The following is a 24,640-nucleotide window of genomic DNA, read 5'->3' as shown; positions in this document are numbered from 1 at the left end:
ATTAGGTGAATAAGAGGATGCATGTGGCCCTCCTTCCCCTGTGGACCCAGAAGCAGCCTCTCTCCTAGAAGTTCATTTACAGCCTCCACATGGCTCCAGTCTGATGGGCCTGTGACACTGGAGGCCCAGTCTAGGCAGCTTCTTCCTTACACCTAATAGCCAGCCTCGAAACGGAATGACTCCCCTCTTCAGTGGGAGTCTCTCCCTCTCTGAGCAGCCAGCGCATGCTGCCAAGACACCCTGCATCTATAAATATGCCTTTCTAAATGTTAAAGGGTTAGAGCAATTTCCAAAGGTCTCTGCCTCCAAGGAGCCCTCAAATGATATTTAATTGAACTACTTTTGCCTTGAGAAGTGAGGAAACTAAAATGTAAAAGGTGGAAATGCTTCTCAGTTTTATGTCAAAATACAGGATTCTAGATAAAATAATGGAAAAAAGAATGTCCTGTTATTAAACTTGCGGAAATGAACATAAACAGCTCAACCAAGCAGAGCCGAGTATAGGATTTTGTGAGGTGATTGGAAGAAAAAGGATCTCCTTTTAAACTCTATCTTCAAGCCCTTAACAACTGCTGGAGACACTTTTGTTGATTAAAATTCGCCGGTAATCGCTCTCCTTTGGCATTGAACATTAAATAAAAGCATGTCTACAAGTTTAGTATTAACGTCTTGCATCAGATCCACACCATGCTTTCTGAGCAGAGGAGAGAGGGCTCTGTAAAGGCTTAAATGGAAGAAAGGACCAACACAGAGGGATGCAAACTAAAATGAGCAAATGATCAGCTCACCACTTGGCTTTTGTGAAGACACTCCAGTGGAAATTAGCGTGCTCTCCATTGAGGTCACATCAAGAAGGCACCGGCTACAACCTTTGCTGTGTCCAGAATGCTGGTGTGATTCTGCGTGTGGTCCAGTAGACTCTGAGGATGCAGAACACAGGGGGCTGCTGGGTGTTGAAAAGAAAGGGCAGGTGCATGGGAGGGTTCATAACCCCAGAGGCGGCTGCTGTGCTGACAACTCCTGCGGCCCCCAGTGTGAATAACATACCCTAGAGCTGTGCAGTGAGCAGCCTACACACCCCTTGGTACACCTGTACTGCGTTGTCTTTTGTTGAGCTGCACAGCGGGGAGATATGTCTTCAGTTTGAGGAGAAACCAAGCCAAAGAAAAGTCAATAAGCCAACTCCCATCACAGAAGACAAAGGGGACATATGTTCCTCTTCCCCACTCCATGGATCTGGCACTAAGGGACATCAAGTGAGACACAAAGGCAGTAATGATTGCCAGTCATTAGTGGTTAGGTAGGGCACAGCTGCTGTTGACCACTGACTCAGGGTGCCTCAGTAGAGAGGGGCAGAATCCAGGGCACACTGCTGGGCACAATCATACCCCAAGCATGGCTGCAAAATGGATGCCCCTCTGATGTGCATAACGAATAGCAGTGACCTGGGCTGGGGCTCAGGTGGGGCATTGAGGCAGCCATTAAACATCTATTTCAGGACCAGAACGCTGACCATGTCCTTGGCTACAGAGGCTGTAGGTCCCTAATCCCCAGCATTCCTGTCAACAGGGTAAGAGCACAGGCCACACATTCTGGTTAGTACTGTCCGTTTGACACAACCTAGAATCACTTGGAAGAAAGGCAGCTGAGATTCTCTGTGGGATATAATCCTAAGTATGCTAACTGACGTAGGAAGACTTGCAGACTTGCACGTTGTGGGTGGCACCTTTCCCTAAGCAAGGGAATCCAGATTGCAGAAGGCTGGAGGAATGACTCGCATGGATGCTTGCTCCCTGCTCTTACCTGTGGATAGAATGTGACCAGTTCTCTCGAGCTTTACGACCCTATCAATGTGACTTCCCTGTGATAATGGACTATAGCCAGAAACTGTGGGCCAAAGAAATCCTTCCTCCCCTAAGTCATTTTGTTGGTGTATTTTATCACAGCATCAGGAAAGGGAATTGAGATGTCATGCAAGGCTAACAATCTGAGTTCAGGCCCCAGAACCCACTGTGGAAGGAGTGATTTGTCCTCTGACCTTCACATACACCTCCACACAGGCATATGCAAGTCTGCAACCTCACACATTCACACGCACGTACACACAGTAATATATAAAATTAAATATAAAAAAATTAACTGTAAAGGAAAACTAATAAATAATTGAAAAGTATTTACAGGGCTGAGACCCTCCTCTTAGCCTATAGGCAGAACCAGGGTGTGGTCAGAGCAGCAAGCACAGTAACTGCCCTCTCTAGCCCTCCACCATCCCCAGCTTCTCCACCTTTCCCAGCTCCTCCACCTTCTCGATCTCCTCCCCTCCTCCTCTGCCTTCCTTAGCTTGTCCCTTCTCTACCCTGTCCCTCCCACATACACACCCTCCATCCTCCCCAGGCCACCCCTCTTCTTCTTCCAGGAGAAAAGGCCTCTTGCACTGTCGATGACAAACTCTCAGCCAAGCTGCGTTCTGTTCCAGTGTCTCCATCTTTGCTCTTAGCACAGAAAACATCAAGGACAGAATAAAACTCTCTTCCTTGTCCCTATTACACGGTGTGTGCTTTTAGCGGGAACACAAAATTGATTAGAAAACTTTTCTGCCGCAATGACTCATATGAACACACAGAGGGAAAAAGCTCTGCCTCAACCCATAGAACTGGAGAGAGGCCTAGAAAGAAGGCAGCAGATACCAGAGCTACTCTCGGAGCTTTGTCCAGGACACCACCCTACATCAAGGGCAGGGGAGCGTTTTATGGAGAACCAGATGCTAACTGCAGTCATAGGTACCACTGTGATGAAGGCAGCCAAAGGCACCGTGTAGATACAAGGAGAGATGGGTCCAATGACATCTCACCATCATAAGTGGCTGTAGAGCTCTTGACCCACAGGGCATGGTGTGCCCACTGAAGGGAAACCAATGTACTGGAGCATGTGGCTCTGCCAGGCCTTGCCCTTCTTCACAATTCCCTCTGCCTTGCTTAAAAAAAAAAAAAAAAAAAAAAAAAAAAAAACCATTAGATTACGTTCCTGAAGCTAGCCCCCTATTTGGCCACTCCCTTCTCCTGAGGCTGACTACCACAGGCCAGCTATCAAAGTATTGAAATCCGGCAATCAGAAGCCCCCTTTGGCTCATCTAATTATATGCCCAATCAAAATTAAACACTTCATCCTAACACGGGGTTTCCCCCTTTACCCTTATAAATTCATCATTTGCGTGTGTGCCAAAAGGAGACAGTCCTTTGTCCTCAAAAAAAAAAATACCTCTGCCCATTTCCCTTGTTTGCTTCCCCTTCTCCCTCTTCCTCTATCTCCAGTCTTTGTCTTTTATTCCCTGCCTTCTGTCCTTCTGGGGTGAAGAAATCTCCTTTGTGCTGAGAACTTGGCCTAGGTGGTCCTGAGAGCCGATACTCTTCCTTTCACCCACCTCTCTGTCCTCACCCTCTGACACCCGCACATCCAATTATCAGAGACACTGTCACCTCGGCCTAGGACACCTCTCACCTGGCAACGGTGGCACGCAAATCCAGAGGTGGTAATGACTTCAGGAAAAAGCCACAGCGCCAGTTTTTCATGACCTGGTGCAGAAAGCTACGCCTTTCCCACTCAGGACACTGTCAGGGCAATCTCCACTCGCCGAGAGACAAAACCTCACTCACTGCCCGCAGCATCCCTCTGAATAACAGCCCCGGCAATGGAATTAGCATGCCGCATCCCAGCACCTTCCCCAGCATCTCTGCCCCCAAACAACCCAGGCAGCAGGCTCACAGTGACAACATGAGAATAACTTGTCATTCTGGTAATGGTCTAACTGCAGATAAGTGTCTGTCATAATGAAAATTGGTCTCTTCCGTTTCAATTTATTTTGTCAACAGTCTGAACGAAGCCGGGATGTCTCTTCCGACACCACGGCTTGCACACCAAACAGGAACAAAACTCTAAAAACGAGCCTCATTATCAGTTGACTAAATATTTACATTAAAGAAGTCTCTTCTGGAAGCTGTCCCGGGTCCACTGTGCTCCTGCCAGAACACCTGCAGCTTCTTGTACCTAATTAAGGAACTCCAAAAAAGCACATTTAAAAGGGTCTCCGCAAACAGATGCACAATCCATTAATTAAAAGCCGGAGCAATCACCCGGGCTGTAATTGGAAAATGTGCTTCTCTCCGTTTTAAGGCAATCACGGGTGTTTGCAGATGCTTTCCGATGGTTTCTCAGAAGAACAAGAAGCCTAGCAGCAGGCTCTGGCTGCCTCTGGCCGGCGGGGCAGATGTTTGGGAAAGGTCGGCGATGGGGGCAAACTCATCCAGACTCCTTAATTAGTGCCTCCGCCTCGCCCTCTCCCTCCAGAGCACTGCTAATGAGAAGGGGAGGCTTAAGTGCTGAGAAAAGGAAGGTGCTTGCTTTTTCGCTGCTGAGGATGTAAAGATAGACCCATGCGGAACACTCCGGGTCTCCAATGGGGGAACACACTGCCTCCTGCCATGTCCCACCATGATAATGGAATAAACCTGAAATGCCAGCATAATCTTTGTTATCTTTACCCCCACTGTAAGCCCCAGAACCTCCTGCCCCTCTCTAATTGTAACTTTACACTCACGGCCTGCCCTTTCCTGTCCCTATGCCGGCCCTCCTGTCTCTAGATCTGATACCCAGTGTTCTGCTCTCATCTTCTGTGCGATCTTAGGGTCCTCATAGGAGTGAGACTGTGCAGCAGCACTCTTTCTGTGACAACTTGTGTGCTCGCTAGTTTTCTGTCATCTGAAAGAGGGGAAGCTCAATGAAGGCAATGCCTCCAACCAGGCAATTGGTGGCGCACGCCTTTGATCCCGACACTTGGGAGGCAAAGGCAGGTGGATCTATGTGAGTTTAGGACAACTAGGGCTACACAGAGAAACCCCGTCTCAATAAAATAAAAATCCAGCTATAGACAAGCCTGTAAGGCATTTTCTTAATTAGTGATCAATGGGGGAGGGTCAACCCATTGTGGGTGGGACCACCCCTGGGATAGTAGTCCTGGGTTCTATAAGAAAGCAGACTGAGCAAGCCATGTTCAACAAGCCAGTAAGCAGTTCCCTTCCATGGTCTCTGCATCAGCTCCTGCCTCCAGATTCCTGTCTGATTTGACTTCCTGTCCTGACTTCCTCTGATCATGAATTGTGATGTGGAAGCGTAAGCCCAACAAACTCTCCGCCCCACCCCAAGTTGCTTTGGTAATGGTGTTTCATCACAGCAATAGTAGCCCTGACTAAAACAGCTTAGCCCCCTTAACGTGATGATCTACATCTCAATCCATGACAAACGGCAGGACATGGTGTATGCGCCACAGTGCTTGCCCCATACCAGCTGATGGACATTCGGGTTGTTTGCATTACGTAGCCATTTCGAAGGGTGCCAAGTGAATAGGGATGAGGCTTCTTCTCCTTTGGATGGAGTTACTGGCTCACAAGCTAGTTCTCTTTTATGTTTTGAGGAACTTCAGGTAGCTTCTCATAATGGCTGTACTAACTTCAGTTGCCACCAGTAATGGAAAGGTTCCCTTTGCAGCAGATCTTCCACGGTGTGTCTTCTCGAAGTCACCTTTTCTTACCAGGTGAGGTGATACCTTCCTGTAACTTCGACCTGGTTCCCCTGGTCACTAGAAGTGCTGAGGAGAGTCAAGCGTTGACATTAAGGATCCACGTATGCAAAGTAGGACCCATGTTTGTTTGCATTGTTCTGGAAAACTCCATGTAAGGGCACCACCCCGCCCAGCCCCAGACTGCAGCAATTGCACCTGCAATTGGAAATGAATGTCAGCTTTTTATTTGTGCTTCCCTTTCCTAGGAATCCTAGCAAAGCTGGGTAGGCAGACTTGGGTTTACTCAGATCTTGACCAAACTTAACCTTATTGCTATCTTTCACTCAAATTTCTGACAGAATAAGCAAATAAATAACTATAAGACAGTCCCATGGGAGCTGAAGAGATGGCTCAGCAGTTAAGAATATTTACTGCTAGCCGGGCGGTGGTGGCACGCGCCTTTAATCCCAGCACTCTGGAGGCAGAGGCAGGCGGATCTCTGTGAGTTCGAGACCAGCCTGGTCTACAAGAGCTAGTTCCAGGACAGACTCCAAAACCACAGAGAAACCAATAAATAAANTAAATAAATAAATAAATAAATAAATAAATAAATAAATAAATAAATAAAAGAATATTTGCTGCTCTTCCAGAGGACCTGAGTTCAATTCCCAGCACCCATGTTAGGCAGATCAGAGCATCTGTAACACCAACCACTACAGAGGATACAATACCTCTGGCTTCCATGGGCACTTACACTCATGCACACACACACACACACACACACACACACATATGCATGTGCATGCATGCACAATTAAAAATAATAAAAGTATACCTTTTTAAAAAGGCATAGTCCCTGCCCTGAGAAATGTACAGTTTGGTTAGAAAGATGAGCCCAGGACAGATTTCCGCCAGTGCTTCCCTCTGCCTTGGGCATGGGGAGAGCCATGAGTTCCAGGATCACAGCTAGAAAAACGTGGAGACTCTGCTTCCTTGTGAAGCCGCAAAGAGAAGAGTTTTTCACTAGCCCGTTTTCTTCTCTTAACATAAGCAAAAGGATAAAGAATAATAAAGACTCCCTTACTGCGCCAATCCACCAATATGTTCCAGGTTGTTACTGAAGCAGAGCTTAGCGCATCCTAACAGTACATCAGGTGTGCCCTTCACTGTGACTTTGACTCTAAACATGTAGTTCTTATTGACTATCAATAAAATCTCCAGAAGGCCAAATAGTGTCAAGTTATCTCTACCTAAATCTATTAAATTACATTATTCTAAGATTGTGGGGGCTGTGCAACTTGCACAGGCCCTGGTGAGGGGCAGGGGGCTTATGGAGGACAGGCTGTTGTATAAACAAAACAAACAAAAACTGAATCATTAAAACACGAAAACAGTGAGGCATAACTGCTTATACTGTAGTCTTGCAGCCAGAAAGTAAGGTGAAAAGAGGCATTAAGATAAGTATATGGGAAAAAAGACAAAAAGACACCCCTCTTCATCAAGGCCATGGAATTGCAGATGTGCAGAAAGAGTATGCACTGTACAAATGTCCCATTTCCCAGCACAGGGCTCATTGAGCTTAAGACCCGCTTCTCGAGCTCTCTGGCCTATTCCTTGCTCATGAGTGATCTCTTGGGAGTTGGAGAGATTGCTCAGTGGTTAGATGCGCTTTCTGCTTCTGTAAAAAGACCCTCAGTTCAGTTCCCAGCCCATATCAAGCAACTCATAACCATGTAACGCTAGTTCTGAGAGACCTGATGCTCTCTTTAGGCCTCCTGAGCACATGTGCACAGACGCACTCCTGTACACATTGGGGTGGGGGCTGTGGGTAACCTCAGAGGCCTAAAGAAGGTGTTAGATTCCCTGAAGCTGGAGTTACAGGCAGTAGGGAATCACCTGACGTGGGTGCTGGGAACTGAACTCTGCAATAGCAGCAAGTGTTCTTAACTACCGAGCCAACTCTCCAGCTCAGTCTTTTTCTTAATGAGCCGTCTGTTTCTCCCACTTTCCACGTGTCTCTGCTTTCAATCCTTGTTCTAGGACATAGTAACCTGCAAATGACCAGTCATGGTGGTACAAACCTTTAGTACCAGCATGCAGGAGCCAAAGCGAGTGATTCTCTGTGAGTGTAAGGCCAGTTTCATCTACATAGTGAATACCAGGCCATCCTGGGCTATATATGGAGACCCTATCTCAAAAATGAATAAATAAGTAAAGAATTTGGAAATCCCAGAAGGGGCCCTCCAATCCAACATCCAGCAGTAATAATACACAAGCTTCCGTGGGCGCACGGCTCTAATCCCTTAAGAGCCTGAATTTTAAAGAGCCCTGACATCCTTTCCTTCTGCTTCCTCCTCAGTGAGTGTACACATCTCACCAGTCAACATGTTTCTTCTGTCCTTCCCCTCTGCTTCTCACCTTCCCAACTCTGGGAACTAGGCTTCAAAAGGGCTGGCAAGTCCCCTTAGCCATAACCATAGCCCAGCTACAACAGAAGGTTCTATCCCCTCTAGCTTCCTTCATGGTCTATCACACACCATGGTGGGAAGGTGGAGGAAGACGCAGGTGCAAACAGGCACCCCTGCTAGGACAGCCATGGCCAAAGCATGTACCCTGTGCCTGTTGAACAAGGCTCCCACTCAGACTGTGGAGACAACATAGATGTACAGTTGCCAAACTAACCCCATTCTGAGCCTGGGGAGCTACTGGGCTCTTACAGGCAAGAAGTTGTGGTACCCCACAACATATTCAAGGAGTACCTTGAAGGACACTGTCTTAGTCAGGGTTTCTATTGCTGTGGTGAGACACTGTGACCATGGCAACTCTTATAATAAAGGCAAACATTGAGCTGGGGTGGCCTGCTTACCACCAGAGGTTCAGTTCATTATTGTCATGGTGAGGAACAAGGCAGTGTGTAGACAGACAAGGTGCTGGTGAAGGAGCTGAGAGTTTTGATCTGCAGGCAACAGGATGTGGCATGAAACACTGGGCCTGGCTTAAACATATATGAGACCTCGAAACCCATCTCCACAGTGACACACTTCCTCCAACAAGGCCACACCTTCTCCAACAAAACCACACCTCCCAGGACCACCATACCCTATGAGCTTGTGGGTACGAATTACCCACAAGCTACCGCAGACACCGTGATGTCTATTTGCTGACCAACTGCAGGTGAACAGCCCAAGTCTTCCAAAGATGCTGGCAGTCATGTGGATAATCAAAAAGGGCAACACAAGTCTAAGGGCTCAGAATGGGGCCTGAGGAGGGAGAGATGCTGGAGCTAGGCAAAGGCTGTCTAGGTTTTGTACAGCTTGTGGTGGTTTGAATAATAATATCCTCTATAGGCTAGGATACTTGGATGTTTGGTTCCCAGTTGGTGGATTGTTTAGGAAGGATTATTGGAGCAAGTGTGTCACTGGAGATGGGCTTTGAGGTATGAGAAGCCCACAGCAGTCTAGTCTCAGTCTCTCTCTCTCTCTCCCTCCCTCCGTTCCTCCCTCCCTCTCGCTCTTTTCCTCCCTCTTTCTGTCATGTGGATCAGATGTAAGTAAGCTCTCAGCTACTGCTCCAGCACCATGCCTTCCTGCCTGCCACCATGCTTCCCACCATGATGGCCATGAACTAACCCCCCAAAATTTGTAAAAATTATGGGCACAGAATTCTCTGCCAAAAGAATATAAAATAATTTCAATAAAATTGTGGAAAATGTCCTAAATCTAAAGAAGAGCTGTCCATGCAGATAGAAGAGGCTCACAGAAAACTACATATCCAAGATGAGAAAAGGAACCTCCCGTGTGGCTTTACAGTAAAGCACTACACATTTGGAAAAAGAAAATATACTGAAAACAACAAAAGAGGGGCCAAGTTACATGTTAACATGCACCCATCAGAACCGCTGGATTTTTTTGATGAAAACTCTAAAATCCAAATAGATATGAGAAATGTACCTCGAATTCTGAAAGATTACAACAAGTCAGACTGCTATATCCAGCAAAACTATCTCTCATAATGGAAGAGGAGGAAAAGAAAAGCTTTTCATGACAAAAGCATGCTAAAGCAATTATGAACATGAAGCCAGCCCTAAAGAAAATACTAGAAGCAATGCTTGGAATGGAAAATAATGATAAATCCTAGAAGCTGCAGAGAAAAATATGCTGAAGTGTTTATTAAGCAAATAAAGACTAAGAAAATGCCAAACACCACAAAATCTCTGGCATCAACACACATCTTTCAGTAATAATTCTGAACACCATGGCTCCAACTCACCAGTCAAAAGGCAAGGACTAACACATTAGATCACAGGACCCCTCTTTCATGTTGACTCCAAGCAACATGTGTTCCCACTCACAGAAGACACCACCACAGGGTAAAATGACAGGCAAAGGTTTTCCAAACAAACAAACAAACCCAGAAACAAGCTCAAATCATCATGTTGATACCCTGAAGGCATCAGTCACAAACAATCCAACACCAGTTTGGAATTATGATTAATAGAATGGTTATTTATTTAAGGGAGAAAAACTTACAGATCACCGTCCCAGACAACAGCCCTCTGCACAATCAGGAAGGGAGCCTAGTAGCAGAAGTGGACTGGGAAGCCAGAGAGGGAGCGGAGGGAAGTGGCCGCTTTTTTAAAGGGAGAGAGACCACGCCCCAATGGGCTGGTATCTCAGTGGCTATTGGCTGAAGGAGCTCCCGCAACAATACCCAACTGTGCTGGTTGATTTTGCCCACAACTTGACACAAACTAGAGTCACCTAAGAAGAGGAAACCCCAGTTGAAGAACTGCCTCCATCAGATTGGCCTGGGAACATGTTTGTGAGGCATTTTCTTGGTTAATGATTGATGTGGTGCCACCCCTGGGCAGGTGGTCTGGGTTGTATAAGGAAGCAGGCTGAGTAGAAGCAGAAAGCAGGGCAGTGTACATTATTCCTCTGTGGTCTCTGCTGCAAGTTCTGCCTTGAGATCTTGCCTTGGCTGCCTTGATGATGATGGGCTATAACCTGAAAGCAAAACAAGTCCTATCCTCCCCCGCTATTGATCTCCTCTCCGGCCTCACTATGTTTTTCTCCCCCTTTTAAATGTTTCTTTCCACGCATAACTAATACATTAGTGCATACAATACTATCAGGGGCTCTTTGCTCCCTGACATTCCTAGAACTAGGAGCAATGAGGGGGGGGGGGGGGGGGGGGGAGGTTGTTTTGCTTTGCTTTGGTTTAGTTTGGTTTTTCAAGACAGGGCTTCTCTGTGGCCCTGACTGTCCTGGAACTCCCTGCCTTCTGATGCCTCTGTCCAAGTCCTCTCCTCTGCCTGTCCCTTTCCTGGGATAACTGAAGGCCTATGTAACACAGTCTTACACTGGGATTAGCAGTTTGGAGTCACTTTTTTTTTTGGAGACAGGGTTTCTCTGTGTTGCTTTGACTGTACTTAAACTTGCTCTATAGACCAGGCTAGCCTCAAACTCAGAGACTTGCCTGCCTCTGCCTCCCTAGTGCTAATGGTAATGATGGCTGACCATCTGGCTGTCACAATGATATAATGTATATGCCCCTGTATCCAACAAAAGGGTAGCCTGGGACTGGTGAGAAGGCTCAGCAGATTCGGGCTCTTGATGCCAAGTCTGGGTTTAATCCCCAGGACCCACGCAGTAGGTGTAAGTTGTCCTCTGAACTCCCACTGGTACGCAAAATAAATAAACACATAAATACAAGCCCCCAAAAGCCCAGCAGGAACTTGTTTTTAAAAGTTCGTCTTGGAGGAGGGGCTAAGTTAGTGGTAATGTGGAGTTGAGGCAGTATCTTTGTGTTGCAATAAGGTGGAGAATGAGCCAAGACTGTTGAGTCCCCAGTGTGAGCTTGGTGAACAATTTCTTGAGTTATGTTAACCCTTTCAGCCTTCCCAGAAGATTGACGGTGCCAAACAGCATGGAGGTATACTTCGTTTTGAGAACTTTACTCACTCCAGAGTGACATTAGAAACGAAAGTGAACCACTGCCAGCTGTAGGGAACAGGAGATCCAAGAAGAGAACAATTTGTTCTGTGAGGACAGGAATTACCCCTGAGGCCCTTTCTGCTTAAATAGGAAACAACTTAATTCAGAGAAGGGACTGAAAGGCACTTGGGGCTGAAGGGGAACATTGAGATTTTTTTCCCTTTTAAGAGGTTTGTTAGAAGAGTTTTATTGATCACAGAAAGATGGCTTGGTAGAGGCTCTGAGGAGAGTCCAGGCCCCAGCACCACAAACAGGCATTTGGTGGAGGCTCTGAGGAAAGTCCAGGCTCCAGCACCCCACACAGGCATTTGGTGGAGGCTCTGAGGAAAGTCCAGGCTCCTGCACCCCACACAGGCATTTGGTGGAGGCTCTGAGGAAAGTCCAGGCTCCAGCACCCCACACAGGCATTTGGTGGAGGCTCTGAGGAGAGTGTAGCAACACGAGGTAGAGTGGGGGTGGTCCTCCTCTTACAAGTGAGCTAAGCCACCTCAGGATAGGAACATGGGGAATCAGGTGAAATGGAGTGTTTCTATCCAGAAGCTCCCTAAAGAGCCTGAATGGTTAGGATCTGGCAACTACACAGCTGGGTTAGAGTCTGGCAAGGTTTCACAAGGAGCTCTGGAGTTGGTAGGGTCAGCTACTCACTGGTTATGATACCTGAGACCCCATGGAAGACGCTCAAGTTGAGAATCTCAGTAACCTGATAGGGCATGTAAGGCATACAGTCTGTTGCAGAGAAGCCTTCCTGACTAAGAGAACCACAGCTACCAGTAATCTGAGACCCCATGCTGCCAGGTCTAACGGCTTGGGAGGATGAGTGACTGGTTGCTGAAATAACTCTAAAGTCTGACTTCAAACCCCCAATGATTCACTTTTGCTCATTTACACAGAAAAAAAAGGCTTCAGTGCCATCAGAGAGGGACTTCTGGGACAGAGGTCTGCTCCGGTGCTATTTCAGGAGTCCCATCTAACAGCCCCCTCTCTGCTTGCCCTCGGTGCACCTGTCCTGACAAGAATGAAGACCTCTATAGAGCTACCTTGCCCTTCCCTTCAAGTCTCAGATTATTGAAGCAATGGACCTCTCAAAACTGGGATTTCCTCAGGAGTGTCCTGCTGGGAGAAGAAAAAAAAAAAAAAAAAAAAAACAAAAACACAGCTGCCTGTCAGTGATCAGAGTCCTTCCAGCCACGTAAATGTCACCTTTCCCGTGCTGAGCTGCCTGCCTTCTGTTGAGCTGGTTGAGTCTCAGTGGTTGGGATTGTGCGATGATCCATCAATTTGACAGGATTTAAGATCACCGAGGAGGCACACCTTTGGGTGTATCTGTGAGGTGTTTCCAAAGAGGTTTACTGAGGAAAGAAGACCCACCCTGACCGTGGGTGGCGCCATCTCGTGTCTAGATGAAGTAAAAAGGAGTCGACTTCTGACAAGAGGAGAAAGCTAGCCCAGCACCAGAGGTCTCCCTTCCTCGTTGTGGCTGCGTTGTGAGGGAAAGAACGCCTCACACTCTCAGAACAGCGCTCCCTATCTGGACGACACATTCCTCTTAGCCGGTTTTGGAAACTTAATTCCCAAACGGGGCACGTTAATGATTGAAGACGGGAGGGGTGTTGGTGTGAATGAAGTCTGGAGCGCGGGGCATAGTGCTGCCATTAGTGGCTTCTAAGAAGAGGCAGAAGAACAGGATCTCTCTAACAGGATCTCTTCTCCTCCCAGGCCATACCCTCTGCCGTGTGATGAGACGGAGCACCCTGCTTTGTGGCTTCTCCACCCAGGCCGTGAATTCGGTGGTGGCCTCAGAAATGGGCTGTTTCATGTAAATCCAATTTTTAGTTTTTCAAGCTCTTCCTTGGAGCTTAGAAGGCTACTAGGAGGCAAAGAGGTCATTACCATCTTCTCACCTGAAATCTCAGAAAAGGGAAGTGCTCAGGTCCCCTGGCTCACAAAGAGGAGCTGACACCAAGACCGACTCTCTGCCTCCCACCTGGAGTACCTTGCCTACTAAAAACTAAAATTAGGAAACTCTAAGAACAATCTGAAACTGGAAGTGGTTCCCACTTGCAACAGAGGTAACATAAAGATGATTACTGTCGTGAATGCTGGGGGAAGCTGCTGTGGGTTCAATTTTGAGTTCCTCGACTATGAGGAAATCTCTCAGTCTTGGCGCTCTCAAGAGCCCTAAAAAGGGCATATTGCAGAAGCTACTTTATACTCAGAGACTTCAGTAAACTAAGCCATGCATGAGAAAAGTTCAGCTAGTGTCTGGCATAAAAGAATTGGTTAATACTGTCCAGCGCCCTTCCTTTTGGGATGGTAATGTTGAGCTCTTGCCACAAGGTGGCACTGTTGCCTCTGTGCACTTTCTGATTCACTAAAGTTTCTTCTCTCAAAATTACATGGATAGACTCGGAAAACAAAATGACAGTCCGGGTACTACAGACCCTCCTCATCACCTCAAAAGTACTGAAACCCAGACGAGCAAGATGGCTCACCTCATAAAAACACTTGTCTCATAAGCTGACAGCCCGAATTCAGCCTCTGGAACCCACATAAAGGTAGGAAAGGAAGGAACCAACTCCACAGTTATTCTCTGCCTTCCACATACATGTCAGAGCAAACGCGCACGCATACACATACACACACACAGCATACATACATGCAATAATATAATAAATAAACTAAGTATTTAAAGTGCTGGAACTGGAGCCAGGTGTGGTGGTGCATGCATGTTGAAATAGGAGCGGCGGCAGGGCTGCGTCCCCGGCACCGGCCGCCTGCATGGCTAGCTTATGCCCAAAATAATTACACGGAAACTGTATTCTTTCAAACACTGCCTGGCCCGGCTAGGTCCAGTTTCTTATTGGCTAGCTCTTACATATTGTTCTAACCCATTTCTAATATTCTGTGTAGTCCATGAGCTGGCTTACCAGAGAGGATCTTAACCTGCGTCTGTCTGGAGTGTGAGTATCATGGCGACTCCTCTACTCAGCTTCTTTTTCCCAGCATTCTCTTCTGTCTACTCTGCCTACCTAATTTTCTGTCCTATGAGGGCCGAGGCAGTTTCTTTATTATTACAAGACCCACCTCCATCACATGCACTTGGGAGGATTAGGCAAGAGGATCATGAGTCAGAGGCCAGCCTAGGCTATGCAGAGAGACTCTGACTCAGAAATAACTGCGAACGGGGCTGGAGAGACAGCTCAGTAGTTAAGAGCACTGGCCGCTCCTGCAGAGGACCCAGCTTTGCTTCCCAGCACCCACATGGCTGCTCATAGCCTTCTGTAACTATAGTCCCAGGGATGCCAGTGTTCATTCTGGCCGGCACAGGCACCAAGCCTGGAGAGAGAGAGAGAGAGAGAGAGAGAGAGAGAGAGAGAGAGAGAGAGAGACTCATTGCCTAGCAAATGCTAGTGCCCATGACCCTGTGTTTACTCTATGAACCCATTATTTTGTCTTCACAATAACCCCCAGGAAACTGCCCGTTTTTATTTTTGGTGAGAAACAAACACCAAGTTACAACATTAAGTAACTGTCTTGTAACAACTACTTGTTTAGGAAGCCAGATCCCAAGCACAACATAGGGTTTTATTGACCTGCAGGTTGCTGCTTTACAATGAAGGAAGCTGGATAGAGCTCTTCCCTCTCACTTTCTCCGCAAAGAAAGAAGGCCACTGAAGTGGCCTGGGAGACTGGCAAAGGGGAAGGCCACATCATTGCTATGTGACCTAAATGAATTATTTAATCATTCTCTTCATCTCTAAACTAAGAAGTCAGGAGTGATTCAGACCTGTAATCTCAACATGCAGAAAGCTGAGGCAAGGGAGTTGTGAGTTCAAAACCAACCTCAACTATAGAACACTGTAATGGTTTAACGGAAGAAGGTAACCTTGGCGGGCTTGGAGCCAAGGGGCACCACAAAGTCCCACCATGCAACAGTGTTCACGTGGGAGGTTGATTGGACAGTGGGGGTGGGGGACAGACAAAAATCAATCAAACTAAAAATAAACCCCGAGGAGCCTAACACCATCTGCTGCAGGATGTTAGGAGGATGGAGTATACTAAAGCACTTAGTGGGGCTTCTGGCACATGATGAGTGTTCAGGCACTGTCTATGTTGAGAGCCTGAACCAAGGGTTTGCAAACCTGACACGAACAACCTCCACTTGAGGGATTTCCTGACCCAGTGAGCAGAGAAGAAGAAAAAGCTAACAGACAGTCCCTAGCATACCCATGGGGAGATCTCCACCTGCAGCAGAGCAGGTGCCCACTTCTCCCCACCCCCATGCTGTTGACTCTGTCAGGACCATCCCCCTCCCCACCGCCCACAGCAAGGATCCCAGCGAGGGGATGGATGAGGGCTGGGACTCCTCCAGTCACGCGCTGACCACATGCGGACTACGGACTACTGCCACGAAGCGACTCTTGATTCCGAATGTAAGGTCCACAAGCATATCTGCTACTTCCTCAGAAGGGATACAACGCTGAGGAAACAGCAATAGTTTCTGACAGAGGGTGGCCAGGCGAGGCTGTGGGGCTTGCCCATTTACAAGGATGAATGACAGGTGCATTTTCACCCCCCCGAGCCTGCTCCTTCCCACTGTGTGGAACATGTCTGCCCCGGACTAAAGCATCCCAAGGTCCATCCGGAAGGAAGGACTGAAGGAAGAAAGGGCTCTTTCTTTGGTTTGGTATTTACTTCTTTGTTGGGGGCGAGGAGTGTACGTGAGCCAGGGTGCATGTCTGGGGTCAGGAGACAGCCTTCTAGAGCCTGTTCTCCTTCCATCACTGGGTTGAACTCACTGGATTTGGCAGCACACGCCTTTTCCCACTGAGCCATCTCGCCAGTCTTTGCATTGGTTCGTACAGAGAGTCTCCGTATCAGTCAAGGAGAGAAAGTCTGGGTGCACAGAGAACTAACTCCAAGACACTGACCAAAAGGCGGACAGCAGGATACTTTGTTACTCTGTGTGAAAAGAGAGAGGGGATGTATAAGAGGGGATGGAATCCTGTGTGCTTTAAGATTATGAGAAGGTCCGAGGCCAATCTGGTCTTCATGGTGAGACCCTGCCTCAAAATAAATGAAATCATTTTTTAAAAGTATCTGTGCAAATAAAGGGGGCATAGAAATAGCTCTGTAAGTGGTTAAAGACACTGGCTGCTGTTGCTAAGGGCCTGGGTTTGGTTTCCAGCACACACATGGTGACTCACAACCATCTGTAACTCCAGTTCCAGGGGATCCAGCACCCTCTTCTGACTATGAGGGAACCAGGCCTGCACATGGTTAACGTACATACATATAGACAAACACTCCCACACATTCAAAGGAAAAAAAAAACAACAAATAAATGGGTTTGGGGTTTTTTTTTGGGGGGGGGTTGGTTTTGGCTTTTCGAGACAGGGTCAAATAAATGCTTTTTTTTAAATGTGAAAAGATTCATCAAGAAAAACAAAACTAAGAGAAATGATTAACCTTGTTGGGGTGGGGTCCACTAGACATTATGGAAGACAAGAGGAGAGAATCCTGCCTCTGAATTCCCCATTATAAAAGCCATGTTCACCATTGTCAAGTGCATTTAAGTTGCAGTACAGAAGCACTAAATACTTTGTAATCCTCAGTGGGGTTAAGTTTTGTTTGTTTATTTTGTGAGACGTTGCTATTTTTAAGGTTTTTTTTTTTTCAAGCCAGGTGTGGCAGTGCACTCCTTTAATCCACACTCAGGAGGCAGAGGCGGGTGCGTCTCTGAGCTCCAGGTAGGCCTGATTCATAGAGCGAGTTCCAGTATACCTAGGGCTGTTACCGAGAAACCGTGTCTCGAAAAAACTTTTTTGAAATTTTTTTTGAGACAGGGTTTCTTTGTAGCTTTGGAGCCTGTCCTGGAACTAGCTCTTGTAGACCAGGCTGGTCTCGAACTCACAGAGATTCACCTGCCTCTGCCTCCCAAGTGCTGGGATTAAAGGCGTGCGCCACCACTGCCTGGCTAACTTTTTTCCCCCCTTTGTTTTTTTTTTTTTGGTTTTTTTTTTTTTTTTTTTTTGAGATGGTGTTTCTGTGTGGCCTGGCTGTCCTGGAATTCTCTCTGTAGATCAGACTGGCCCGGAACTCAGAGCTCTACCTGTCTCTGAGCACTAGGATTAAAATGTTTTTGTGTGTCTATGTATGTGAGGCTGGGTATGTATGCATGTGAATGGAGGTGCCCATGGAGTCCAGATGAGGGCACTGGATTCCTCAGAGCTGGAGTTATAAACAGTTGTAAGTCATGATTACTGGGAATCCAACTTTGGTCGTCTGTAAGGGCAGTGTGCCCTCATCTCTTCAGCCCCTTAGACGTTGCTACTGTTTTGAGACAAGGTCTTTCTGAGTAGCTCAGGCTAGCCTCCAATTGAAACTTCTTCAGCTGCAGCCTTCAGAGTGCTAGAATTATGCCTGGCTTTATATAGCATTTAAACCGCATAAGTATATTACCTTGGGAATGTGTTGTTAGGAAACAAACCCAGAATCTTATGCTCCATGTACTTTGGCGCTGGGCTACAGCCCTAGCCCTTGGCTTTTTGAGACAGGGGCTCTATATGTCGCCCAGACTGCCCTTGAACTCACTACCCTCCTGCTTCAGCTTCTGCATTTCTGGAGTTCCAGACACGTGCCACCATGCCCATCTGCATTGCTTTTTTAACTTAATATTTTTTTGTTTGTTTATCATCAGAGAGGATAGTATATAATTGGAGGTCCGAGGTCAACTTTATGAAGTGGTTCTCTCCTTCCTTCTTTCTGTAGGTTACAGGGGTTGAACTGAAGTTGTCATGCCTGAGCAGCAAGCTCTTTTTCCCATGAGCTATCTCACGGGCCTTGCATTGACTATCACCGGGGAAAGTACTCGCTGAGCAAGCCTGGTGACCTGAGTTCGGGACCCCTGAAACCACAGCGGGTAGAGAAAATCTACTACAGAAAGTTGTCCTCTGACCTCCACATGTGAGCTGTGGCACTCACACACACATTTCATACACACACGTGCACATTAACAGTAAATAAGTAAACTCGAAAGAACATTAAATTCATTGATTCGTTGATTTCTATCTCAGTTGAGTGAAAAGGGAGACACTGGGAAAGAGGATTACGGGATACGGGAAGGGGAGGGAAGGGTTGGTGAAGGGAGAAGAGGGAGGGGAAGGGGAGGAATACAGGGAGGGGCAGGAGGACAGGGGAGGAGGATGAGAGGAGCAGTTTTGAAGTCAGACTGGCACGGATCAAATCCTCCTCTTGTCTTTAGGAAAGTCAAAAAAACTTCTCTAAGTTTAGCCTCCCCTTTCTTTAAAATGCACACACACACACACACACACACACACACACACACACACATACCTACCTCAAGGACCTGAAAGAAGCACTGACTAGTTTCAGACCCTAAACCAACCAGTTCAGGCTGCTTCCCAGGAGCTTGGAAGAACTGGAGGAGAGGTGTGTCCTATGGGCTCCAGTTCAAAACCTGAACCCGAACTCAGGGCTTCCTCAAAACAGAAATCGCCTCTGATATCCCGGTCCACAATTCCACCAAGACCTCTATCATGGACACCTAGGGATGTCCTCAAAGTGTCATCGTCCTCACCGCCCCACTCCCTACCCCCCACCCCGCCCGCAACGGGAATCGCTGTTCAACACTGACTCAGAGGGCACTCCCTAGCCCCCACCCCGCCCTCAACGGGAAATTGCTGTTCAACGCTGACTCGGAGGGCCTCTTCGCTTGAGGCAGCAGAGTATCTACGGCAGCAGTTTTAAGGGGCCTGGTGTGAGTGCTGGGAATCGAACTTGATTCCTCTGCAAGGACAGCAAGTGCCCTTAGCCTCTGAGCCATTTCTCTAGCCCTTTACCGGGTCAGCAACTCTCTTCATACCCAAGAGAGCAGTGGAGACCAGCTCAGGTGTGAAGACGCTGGAGTAGAGAAGGCATGGCCCATTGGGTTTAGAAACACCAGACTGGGTTCTCTCCGGATCAGAGCTGCATTGGCGCGGTGGGAGCAGCAGATGGTGCCAAAGGCGAAGGTGATTCTAGCTCTGCAGCCACTCAGTAACTGCAACAAGCGAGTCTTGGTGTGCAAAAACCTGCGAAGGTTTGTTGTCCTCTAGCCCCGAGTCTGAGTACCATATTGGCAGGAAGGAGAAAGAGGAAGGGGCCTGGGATAGCCTCCTTGAAGAAATTGTCAGACAAACGTAGTAGTACATGCCTATAATCCCATCACTTGAAACAGGAGAATTTCTGTAAATTCAATACCAGCCTGAGCTACCTAGTGAGTTCCAGGCCAGCCTGGACTACAGAAGAAAACTTGTCTAAAACACAAAACCAAACACACACACACACACACACACACACACACACACACACACACTCGCGCGCGCCAAAAAAAAAAAGGGGGGGGGAGGGAGTGGCTTGTCTTGATCTGGCCCAACCAGCCACAGCACAAGACATTCAGAACCAAGCCTCTTACCATGTCAAAGCTTCCGCCGTGCAGGGTACTGGGCCTAAGTGTGATTGCACTATTAGCCCGTGTGCTTGTAATGCACAAGGAACGGAAACACCAACTATGATGCTTGTTCCCACATTTAAGTAATTTATATCCCTCTTCATGACTCTGGACGTATCCTTGGGCCCCCTGAACTTGCTTTTTTAAAAAAAAGTTAAATATAATTAAAAGAGACTTTACTTATTGCTATAAAAAAAACTCTTCTCAAAACAGAAAAGAGCAAAAACACAGTAGTTACGTTGGTTTTTTATTTTTAGTCTGTTTGCCATTTAATTATCTGACATATTATCAGTGATGTATTTTCCACACTGTAGGACTAAGTAGAGTCCAGGAAGCTTTCTCTTAGGAATTCTGAATAAAAAGAGGCCAGGGGTGATAAAGAGGGAGAGGAGGAGGGGAGGCAGAGAGAAAGGTGGGAACACTCAACCCTATCCATTGCAAAACAATCTCGGAGGGAACCTGGCAGCTCCTCACTTAGCCTTCCTGTGGCTTGTGGATGCTTCCGGAAGCATTAGTTATTTTTACTAGGAAGCCAGAGGAGAAGGGCGGGGTCCCAGCTTCCTGTGAGCCTCCCTGACCCTGGAATCTTATGCCAGGTGTTCCAGCATCTGCAGGAGGCATGAACCTTACCACCACCACCATCATCCCCCCCCACCCCTGCACCCCACCCCACCCCCTCTGATGGCTGATGGCCTCTTCCACATCCTCCCACCTCTTGTTTGCTGTTGAGGAAGTGGCCTGTGGGTGGAGCGGAACCAGGACAACAGGAAAAACAGTGTCTGGGGAAGGGAGGAGATGCTAGTGACCCTTCACTAAACCTCATGAGACTGTGTATGCTTGGGGAGCCCTGGCCAAGCCAGGCTAGGTATAGGGAAAGGGCCATCGGGTTATGGGAAGTGCACTCACTCTAGCCTTAGTTTCTCAGCTGAGGAGGGGTCAGATGAAATTCTGCAGTCAGTCCTAATGCAAGTTCCTCCACAGTCCCAGACTCGGGACTGCTGCAGGGAGACCTTCAGCCTCTTCAAGCATCAGCTGTGACCCAGGGGTGTGGAAGGGCTGTGTGGCCCCTTATCCGACAGTACAAAGGTCTTGGGGTCCTAGGGAACCAAGAAACCACTGCCTCTCCAGTTCTGCAGGGAAGTCCTGAGTCTAGCGACATGGTGTATCAGTTTAGACTGTCATTTCCTAGTGGAGAAGGTTCCGGGTGAGGCTCTTGATCTCTTTAAGCATCAATTTCTTTGTCTGTAAGATGGGTACAATTCTACTTTCTGAGTTGGCGGGGCCATATGAGCTCACTCAGATAGGGTTATGACTGCTGGCATATACTCCAGCCCTTCCCCTGGACAGCACCTCCTACTCAGAAGTGTCCAGGGGGGAAAAAAAATAACAACCCTAAAGGTATGTATGTGCTCAGAGAGCATATTTTATGCACCTTCTTTTTTCCAACTTGTTTTCTATTAATGTGATAAACATCACGACTAAAGCAAGTTGGGGAGGAAAGGGTTTATTTAATCCTAAACCTCCCAGGTCACATTCCATCACTGAGGAGAGTCAGGGCAGGAACTTCAAGCAGGAACCTGGAGCAGGAACTGAGTCAGAGACCATGGAGGAACACTGCTTGTTATCTTGTTCCTCTGGTTTGCTCAGCCCGCTTTACATACCTACACGTTAAATATCCCAGGGTCAACTGCCCAGTGGTGACACTGCCCACAGTGGTCTGGGCCCTCCCATGTCCATCACTAATCAAGAAAGTAACCCACAGACTTGCCTATAGGCCAATCTGGTGGAGGCATTTTCCCAGTTGAAGTTCCTTTCTCTGATGCTCCTGACCTGTGTTGAGTTAGAGGAAAAAAGAAAAAAAACTAGCCAGTTGTGGTCTCTCTATCTGGCATGAATGAGTAGACATGTATAGTGTCTGCTAAAGAAAAGCTTTGCCATACATCAGACAAGCTCGCTGCATCTTCCAATACCATATGGAGTTTTCTACCTTCTATTTTATGGACATTGTTTCCTTTCCGCTCCCCTTCCAGGAAGATAGGCTCAGACAGTGTTAGCACATGGGCCACATAAGAAGTTTGCCGTTTGAAATTCCAAGGTGGCTGTGATGACTATTCTTGGTTATCAACTTGACCACACCTAGAATTAACTAAAATGTGAGTGACTGGGCACACCTGTTGGGAATTTTTTTTAAATTAAATCATTTTCAGTGGGAAGACTCACCGTAAATACAGATGTTTTGAGGTAGGAGGATTTACTTTAAATCTGGGCCACACCTTCTTCTGGAAGCCTATAATAAAGGCATGGAAGAAGAAAGCTTTTGCTCTCTGCCTGCTTGTCCTTACCCTGCCAGCGAGTCCATTCCTTCACTGGCATAGAGCCTACTTCTTGGGGATTCCAGTGGATACTGAAGATCACTTGAGACATCGAGCCTCATGGACTGAGCAGCTACTGGATTCTTGAACCTTCTGATCATAGACAGCTATTGTCAGATTAGCTGGACTGGTGTGGGAGTCCTTCTATATATGTGTTGCTTTTATTGGTTAATAAAGCTGTATTGGCCAGTAGCTTAGCAGAATAGAGATTAGTGGGAAAACTAAACTGACTGCTGGGAGAAAGAAGGTGAAGTCAGAGAGACGCCATGTAGCCGCCAGACGAGAAAGACACAAGCCGCCAGCTGGAATCTTGCTGGTAGGCCGCAAGCCTCGTGGTAAAATATAAAGTAATAGAAATGGGCTAATTTAAGATATAAGATCTAGCTAGCAATATGCTTAAGTGGTTGGCCAAGCAGTGATTTTAATAATATAGTTTCTGTATGATTATTTAGGGTCAGAGCAGTCGGGAAATGAGCCAGCAGACTCCCTCAACATCCCTTATAGGATGGCCTATAAGCCATCCTAATAAACCCCCTTTTTATATAGAGATCCACTCTATCACTTCTGTTCCTCTAGAGAATCCTGACTAATACAGTAGCCTAGACCAAAGTCACACGTGTAGGTATCTCTCAATTGGCCATTGGGTTCTAAAAGCATCTGACCGACCAGGTCATAGTGTGACACTCTAGGAGTCTCTGCCAGGAAATGGCAGCCCTTTACCCTCGGCTCAGACAAGACTTCTTCTGCTAAGCAAAATTTGCCACGGACCGTCCCTCTTGGAGACTGCTATCCACGGGAGAACAGGGTGAAGGATAGGATAGCCAGGATACGACGCAAGGGAATGACAGACAGACACACTGTGTAGTGAAAATCTGCTGCCATTTTACTTCTGCAAAGCTTCAGTTTTTGTACAAAACAGATCAAAGAACTTGGCAGGTGCATTACATCACCCCACTCAGGGTTCCAGACATAAATCAAGATTAAGCATAACCAAAATAGAGCTTCTTCTACGTGCTCCTTTCTACGTGTTCCCCCTTCCGTGCTCAAGATGTTGGCAAGGACTTTTAGTTTTGTTTTGTCTCTTAGAACTCTGTCTCACACCATTATTTACTTTCTACCGTGGGAGACTAGTTCTCAGGGTCCTGTGTTTAGCTTTCCATCTATATAGTTTTTATTCTTTGCTCCATATCCCCTAATAGTTTTCTCATTTTCTCATGATAGTTCCTATACCAATATATTATAGCTCAATAATTTCCTTTCTTTCCTTCTTACTATAAAGACTCCAGGGCTTCTGAGATCTAGCTAATCTTTTCATAAAGGGGAATTTTCTCTAACTCTCCTTTTCTCTCTAAATCTGATTCACTATGACGATTCCCTCATAACATATCAACTTTAGCCGTTTCTGTTTCATAAATAATAAAGTTTCCCAGGCTCATGTGGCATGGGGCATACTTCAGTTCCTCAAGGACTGCTTTAATGAACGGTGGAGCTGAGCCAAGGACGTACTTTGATCTCTTGGTAAGTGGTCAGCTGTAAACAAGAAAATTAAGAAATACAGAGAAAGATCAGGCAAGGTGTCAGGAGGGCTCGCTCTCAGGGCCATCTCCAGATACGAGATCTGCCTATGGCATCAGGTCCTATCTCGACCACTGATTGCCAGGGGGACCACCTGGGGCTTCGCTCCAAGAAGCTCTAACCCCAATCCTTCAGCAGGCAAAAACCAGCGCAGAGGCATTTTGTCACTACACGGCAGTCACTGCTGTGGACGTGGCAAAAATTTATCGAATGGTCTTGATAGCATGTGATGCCAGTACTAAGGCAGGATGATTGTCATGAATTTAACGCTAGCCTGAGTTATGTAGTGAGTTTCAGATCAGCCTGGGCTACAGAGTGAAACTCTGTCTCAAAAACAAATCTTTAAGCCAGGCATGGTGGTACACATCTTTAATTTCACCACCCAAGGGCCAGAGGCAGGTGGATGTCTGTGGGTTCAAAGTCAGCTTGATCTACATAATCAAATTCCAAGCCAGCTAGAGCCACATAGTGAGATCCTGTCTCAAAAACAAACAATTCAAACAAACAAAAAATGTAACCAAACAAAAAACTTAAAAGGAAGCAAACAAACAAACAACAAAAAAAAAAACACTTTGGTTAAACAAATATTTAAATCCTGTCTCAAAAAAAAAAAAAAAAAAAACATAAAAGA

At 46.9% G+C, this 24,640-nt stretch overlaps 1 long non-coding RNA gene across 4 annotated transcripts in view; it reads right to left on the bottom strand.

Moving 5' to 3' along the window:
• Positions 1-2,619: 2,619 nt before the first annotated feature.
• The window catches only part of LOC126487142 (uncharacterized), a 76,869-nt gene continuing 54,848 nt past the window's right edge, over positions 2,620-24,640 (bottom strand). For 2 of the 4 annotated variants that reach the window (XR_007588293.1, XR_007588294.1), the window contains exons 2-3: positions 3,499-5,641; positions 2,620-2,974 (exon numbers count right to left, since the gene is read on the bottom strand). This is a non-coding gene — a long non-coding RNA (uncharacterized lncRNA). Of the gene's footprint in view, positions 2,975-3,498; positions 5,642-14,477; positions 14,531-24,640 lie in introns of those variants that run through there. The other 2 variants (XR_007588295.1, XR_007588296.1) reach the window with 2 other exon arrangements.

The sequence above is a fragment of the Alexandromys fortis genome, unplaced genomic scaffold (assembly GCF_014885135.2).
Source record: "Alexandromys fortis isolate MF-2015 unplaced genomic scaffold, M_Fortis_MF-2015_v1.1 scaffold_178, whole genome shotgun sequence".
NCBI lineage: Eukaryota > Metazoa > Chordata > Mammalia > Rodentia > Cricetidae > Alexandromys > Alexandromys fortis.
This window is presented reverse-complemented; position numbering and strand designations above follow the sequence as displayed.